The 6,563-nt window shown below is 38.7% G+C and overlaps 1 pseudogene; it reads left to right on the forward strand.

Annotated features, from left to right (window-relative positions):
- Nucleotides 1-291: 291 nt before the first annotated feature.
- Nucleotides 292-1,529, forward strand: LOC141546033 (creatine kinase B-type pseudogene; annotated as a pseudogene).
- Nucleotides 1,530-6,563: the final 5,034 nt, after the last annotated feature.

Raw genomic sequence — 6,563 nt, forward strand, 5'->3', positions numbered from 1 at the left:
TAAATTTTACTCTTGATCTTTGTTATTGTGTTTGTATGACTTATTTTCTTCACTTCTTGAGTCCTTTATTTTATTTCTACCTACAGTCTTGCTCTTTCCTATTACCTAATCTATTGCCCTTCCAAAGATCTCTCTCCTATCCTCTTTCCTACCATTCTCCCTTGCCATTTTGTTTTAAAAAAAGGATCTACGGACTCGTTGACTGGGCTCCGCTTAGGTGGCCTGAGATCTCGGTGCAGCAGCCGCAGCATCTTTTGAAGCTCCTTCCCTCTGCGACCTTCGGGAACGACCGCGCCTCCTGCCACCATGCCATTCTCCAACAGCCACAACACGATGAAGTCCCGCTGCTCCGAGGAGGAGGAGTACCCCGACCTCTCCGACCACAACAACCACATGGCGAAGGTGCTGACACTGGAGCTCTACTTGAAACTCCGGGATAAGGCTACATCCAGCGGCTTTACCCTGGATGATGTCATTCAGACCGGCGTGGACAACCCAGGGCACCCATTCATCATGACTGTGGGCTGTGTGGCTGGAGATGAAGAGAGCTATGAGGTGTTCAAGGAACTCTTTGATCCCATCATTGAGGACCGCCATGGTGGCTACAAGCCTTCAGATGAGCATAAGACTGATCTTAACCCTGACAATCTGCAGGGTGGTGATGACCTGGAGCCTAACTATGTGCTGAGTTCTCGTGTTCGAACTGGTCGTAGCATCCGGGGGTTCTGCCTGCCTCCACATTGTAGCCGGGGCGAGCGCCGTGCAGTAGAGAAACTCTCTGTGGAAGCTCTGGCCAGCCTGGAAGGTGACCTGAATGGGAAGTACTACGCCTTGAAGAACATGACTGAGCAGGAACAGCAGCAGCTGATTGATGACCACTTCTTCTTCGACAAGCCCGTCTCCCCCCTCCTCTTGGCATCTGGCATGGCCCGAGACTGGCCTGATGGCAGGGGCATTTGGCACAATGACAACAAGACCTTTCTGGTGTGGATTAATGAGGAAGATCATCTGAGGGTTATCTCCATGCAGAAGGGGGGTAACATGAAAGAGGTGTTCACAAGGTTCTGAACAGGGCTCACCCAGATTGAAACCCTTTTTAAGACCAAGAACTACGAGTTCATGTGGAACCCCCACTTGGGCTACATCCTGACCTGCTCCTCCAACCTGGGCACAGGCCTGCGTGCAGGTGTCCACATCAAACTTCCCCACCTGGGCAAGTATGAGAAGTTTGGCGAGGTGCTGAAGAAGCTGAGACTGCAGAAAAGGGGCACAGGTGGAGTGGACACAGCAGCTGTGGGTGGTGTCTTTGACATCTCCAATGCTGATCTACTGGGCTTCTCAGAGGTAGAGCTGGTGCAGATGGTGGTGGATGGTGTGAAGTTGCTCATTGAGATAGAGAAGCGTTTGGAGCAGGGCCAGTCCATCGATGACCTTATGCCAGCCCAGAAATGAGCAGTTGGCCCCCTGAATTCTTCGCTTCCTAATTTATTGGATGAATGAATAACCACCATCCTTCCTGCCTGTGGTGCCCAGAGGCGGGGGGGTTGGGGGGGGTTCCGGATGCAGCCCACCTAAATCATGCTGTAGAGAAGTCTTCCTTCCATCCTTTGGTGTTAGAGTTTTATTTTTTGATGGCTGAAATTGCTGAATGCTGAAATAAAACTATTGTTTTGGCCTGACTCCAAAAAAAATAAATAAATAAAAAATAAAAAAAGGATCTACAATATAAAATGGTAAAAGCCTCACAAATGTTTCTTTTCCATTGGGCATAAGAAAACATCTGTTACACTAATCCCCTTTGTTGCTTCTTCAAAACAATTTCAAAACTATGTTCCCATTTAACTATAACTTCCTTTTGTATTTTGGTTTAATTTTTAGCAAAAGTGCATGATAGGATTCATCTCTTTTCCAGAATTGTATCCACCTGTTGATCACTGGACAAGGATCCTATGATTCTATTGCATTTGGAGTAATAATAGTTAAGTCACAATTTATACATAGTCATGCTTTGGCCTTAGTGATCCAGATCTATGCCAGCTACAATTTCCCTTCATTCTTTTAAGTTCCAGTCTAATGATTATGGGGATATTTTAATGTAAATCTGTGGGTTTGAGCCTTCATTGTTTTGTGTTCTTCCACTATTACCTGATAATGATTTCTGTCTCAATTCCATTATCCAGATAATTTTTTTTTAGTCTGTGAAGTATTTTTATTAATTTTTATAATTATAATATTTTGACAGTACATATGTAATTTTTTTTACAACATTATCCCTTGTACTACCTTCTGTTCCAAATTTTTCCGCTCCTTCTCTCCACCCCCTCCCCTAGATGGCAGGCATTCCCATACAGATTAAATATCTTATAGTATATCCTAGGTACAATATATATGTGCAGAACCGAATTTTGTTGTTGTTTTTGCAAAGGAAGAATTGTATTCAGAAGGTAAAAATACTCTGGGAAAGGAAAAAAAAAAAAGAAGCTCACAGTTTACACTCATTTCCCAGCGTTCCTTTTCTGAATGTAGCTGATTCTGTCCATCATTGATCAATTGGAATTGGATTAGCTCTTTTCTATGTTGAAGATATCCACTTCCATCAGAATACATCCTCATACAGTATCATTGTTGAAGTGTATAATGATCTCCTAGTTCTGCTTGTTTCACTCAGCATCAGTTGATGTAAGTCTCTCCAAGACTCTCTGTATTCCTCCAGTTGGTCATTTCTTACAGAACAATAATATTCCATAACCTTCATATACCATAATTTACCCAACCATTCTCCAATTGATGGACATCCATTCATTTTCCAGTTTCTAGCCACTACAAAAAGGGCTGCCACAGACATTTTGACACATACAGGTCCCTTTCCCTTCTTTAGTATTTCCTTGGGATGTAAGCCCAGTAGTAGCACTGCTGGGTCAAAGGGTATGCACATTTTGATAACTTTTTGGGCATAATTCCAGATTGCTTTCCAAAATGGCTGGATTCTTTCACAACTCCACCAACAATGTATCAGTGTCCCAGTTTTCCCACAGCCCCTCCAACATTCATCGTTATTTGTTCCTGTCATCTTGGCCAATCTGACAGGTGTGTAGTGGTATCTTAGAGTTGTCTTAATTTGCATTTCTCTGATCAATAGTGATTTGGAACACTCTTTCATATGAGTGGAAATAGTTTTAATTTCATCATCTGAAAATTGTCTGTTCATATCCTTTGACTGTTAGGTTCTTACTAAGTGCTAATGAGATAATGAGATATTAGGTTCTTACTAAGTGCTAAGTCGGTACATGACAATTTTCTAGTTCTGGTCCAGGGTTCAAGTCCCTGTTCGGGTGCCAAATTGCGATGGTCCAGTCTACCTGCTCTGAACAAGGCTCAGAATAAGTCCTTGTCAGGATAAGCAAAAGTCCTTGCCCCATGTTGGGCACCAATATGTAATGTGCTGTTGTCTCCAGCAGCTGCCGATTGCTCTCTGGGAGGAGATCTGCTGTGTCAACTCAAATCTCTGGGACAGATTCTTCTTCCTGTAGTGAACCGTTGTCTCCAGACAGTGGTCGTTAACTCTGGTCCAGAGTACTGACTTCCCTCTTTTATCCTCCCAGAGAATGGGCGTGGGATAATGCAAGGGCTTCTGGGAAAATTTACTTCAACCAATGAACTTGCTCCTCCTAAGCATGCAAGCTCTTCTCCAGGAATTCACAAGTAAAAACTCCCAGTAAAGGCCAGAACTAGAGAATTCTCAAGTACCTACTTTGCACTTATTAAAAACCTAATATCTCATTATCTCATTAGCACTTAGTAAGAACCTAACATTTGACCATTTATCAATTGGAGAATGGCTTGATTTCTTATAAATTAAAGTCAATTTTCTATATATTTTGGAGATGAGGCCTTTATCAGAACCTTTAACTGTAAATACGTTTTCCCAATTTGTTACTTCCCTTCTAATCTTGTTTGCATTAGTTTTGTTTGTGCAGAAACTTTTTAATTTGGTGTAATCAAAATTTTCTATTTTGTGATCAATAATGGTCTCTAGTTCTCCTTTGGACACAAATTCCTTCCTCCTCCACAAGTCTGAGAGGTAAACTATCCTATGTTCCTCTAATTTATTTATGATATCGTTCTTTATGCCTAAATCTTGGACCCATTTTGATCTTATCTTAGTATGTGGTGTTAAATGTGGGTCTATGCCTAGTTTCTGCCATTATCCAGATAATTTCAATGAAATTTTACAAAAAGATGTTTACTTGGAGCATATAACAAGCACAGAAATAAGCACACAAATACCAATATTCCTTGCTCCCTAAGCCCTGGAGGAGAATCATGCTATGTCATCTTAGTCACTATGGAAAGTAGACTAAGGCCTTATATAATTTATACATAGCAGTCTTTCCTATCATGTTCACATCCATTTGGACCATCCAAATGGTTAGGTCTTGAAGGTCCTTCCTTAGAACTTAGATGCTAGATTCACTGGCTCATACTCTTATGGGATTCGCCATTAGACATTCACATGGTTCACTCACTTGCCTTTTTTAAATGCACAAGGATGGGCTATGTATTCTAGATTTTATACTAACTCTGAGCAAGATATGACCTGACATACATCTCTCACCTATAGGTCTTCAGGAACCTCTATCTACAATGTCAGCAAATCCAAATAATGCCAAAGTTAAGAGAATGAACATAGAGATTTTTAAAATTTACCCCAATTCTAATAGCAAATCAAAGAGTTCCCTCTTTACCATTTACATAAAATAGTTAAAGAATGGCTCTACTTGCTCTAAATTTCTTCAAGACATTTCCATGACATGTCAACATGTCTTTCAGGAAGAAGTCTCTCTGAAATGGAGCACTGTATCTTCCCAATTTTATATACATATAATTTGTTATTGGTTGTGACAGTGTTCACAAAGTATAAAAATTGATCTTCATCACCTCACCAGATTCATTTTGGTCAAATCATAACCCTCTACTTATTACCCATATACAAGACTTAAACTGAAAGATGAAACTCAGCTTAGTAAAAACCACAGATCCTGGAAGAAAAGTACTGTTCCTCGTGAGGACAATTATGCAAATGAAAAGACAATATTGACAATCTTTTCAAGGCTCCTGATAAAATTTCAGTGGAATATAAGAGCATCTATAATATATGATGCAAAAAATTTTCATGGAGCAGCTGAAGGCAAGGAAATCCTGTAATGCTGTTTACATCTTTTTTTATCATAAAATCTTCCCTTTTCCATATATCTGAGAACAACCCCATTCCATGTCCCCCTTAATTTGCATATGAGAACACAATTTATGTCTAAAATCATGTAGCTATTTTGACCTTATTTCATGGATGTTGAGATATTGATCTATATCTTGTTTCTGACAAATTGCTTTTTAAATTTTTCCCAAATATTTTAGTCAAATAATTATTTCTTATTCCAAAAGCTTGGATTTGGGATTTTTCAGACACTAGATTACAATGATTACTCACTGTATATTATTTATCTAATGTAATTTGGTGGGTTCTTAAGTTCCCATTGTTTTGTGTCCCTCTCTTGTTAGCTGAAAGTGATTATTGCTTCAGTTCCATCTGTCCAATTAATATCAATGAGATTTTACAAAAGGGCACTTACTTGGCAGATATAGCAACCACAGAAGAACCAAGATTCATTATTTACTACTTCCTAGAAGAGGTACATACTGTCTTTTATATCATCTGGGTCCCTGGAGAAAAGTAGGTTAAGGCTTGACACAATTTTTATATACCAATTTCCTCTACCATATTACATCCAAATGTTAAATAGCAATTGAATGAGACTGAAATTCCATTTAAAATACATGTAGACAATATAAAATACTTTGGATTCTACCTGCCAAGATGGGCTCAGTTACATCAACACAATTACAAAACACTATTCACACAAATAAACTCAGATCTAAACAATTGGAAAAAACATTTATTGCTTGTAGACAGAATAAACCAACAGAATAAAATGATAGTGCTACCTAAATTAATTAATTTATCCATTGCCATACCAACAAAGCTGCCAAAAAATGTCTTTATAGAGGTAGAAAATGATAAAATACATTTGGAAGAAGTAAAGGTCAAGAATATCAAGAGAATTAAAAAGTGAAAGAAGTTCATACCTATAATAGGTATCATCTGTATTACAAATCAGCAATCATCAAAACAATCTGCTGCAGTGGAAGAAACAGAGCAGTAAATCAGTTCCATAGATTAGGGATCACTACAGTAATCAGTTGTTTGAGAAATCCAAAGATCCAAGATTTTGGGAAAAGTGCTCAATATTTGACAATAAGTTGGGCAAACTGGAAATCAATTTGGTAGAAAGTAGGTAAAGAGATAAGTTCAAAATGAGCACAAGATTTAAAAATAAAAAGTAATATCATAAGCAAATTAAGGAAACCTGAAATAGTTTATCCATGAAATTTATGACCAAGCAAGAGGAGAGCATTATGTGATATTAAATGGTTAATTGTTATTACATTAAATTAAAACATTTTTACAAAAACAAAAATCATACAGACAAGATCAGAAGGAAAGC

The sequence above is a fragment of the Sminthopsis crassicaudata genome, chromosome 6, assembly GCF_048593235.1.
Source record: "Sminthopsis crassicaudata isolate SCR6 chromosome 6, ASM4859323v1, whole genome shotgun sequence".
Taxonomy (NCBI): domain Eukaryota; kingdom Metazoa; phylum Chordata; class Mammalia; order Dasyuromorphia; family Dasyuridae; genus Sminthopsis; species Sminthopsis crassicaudata.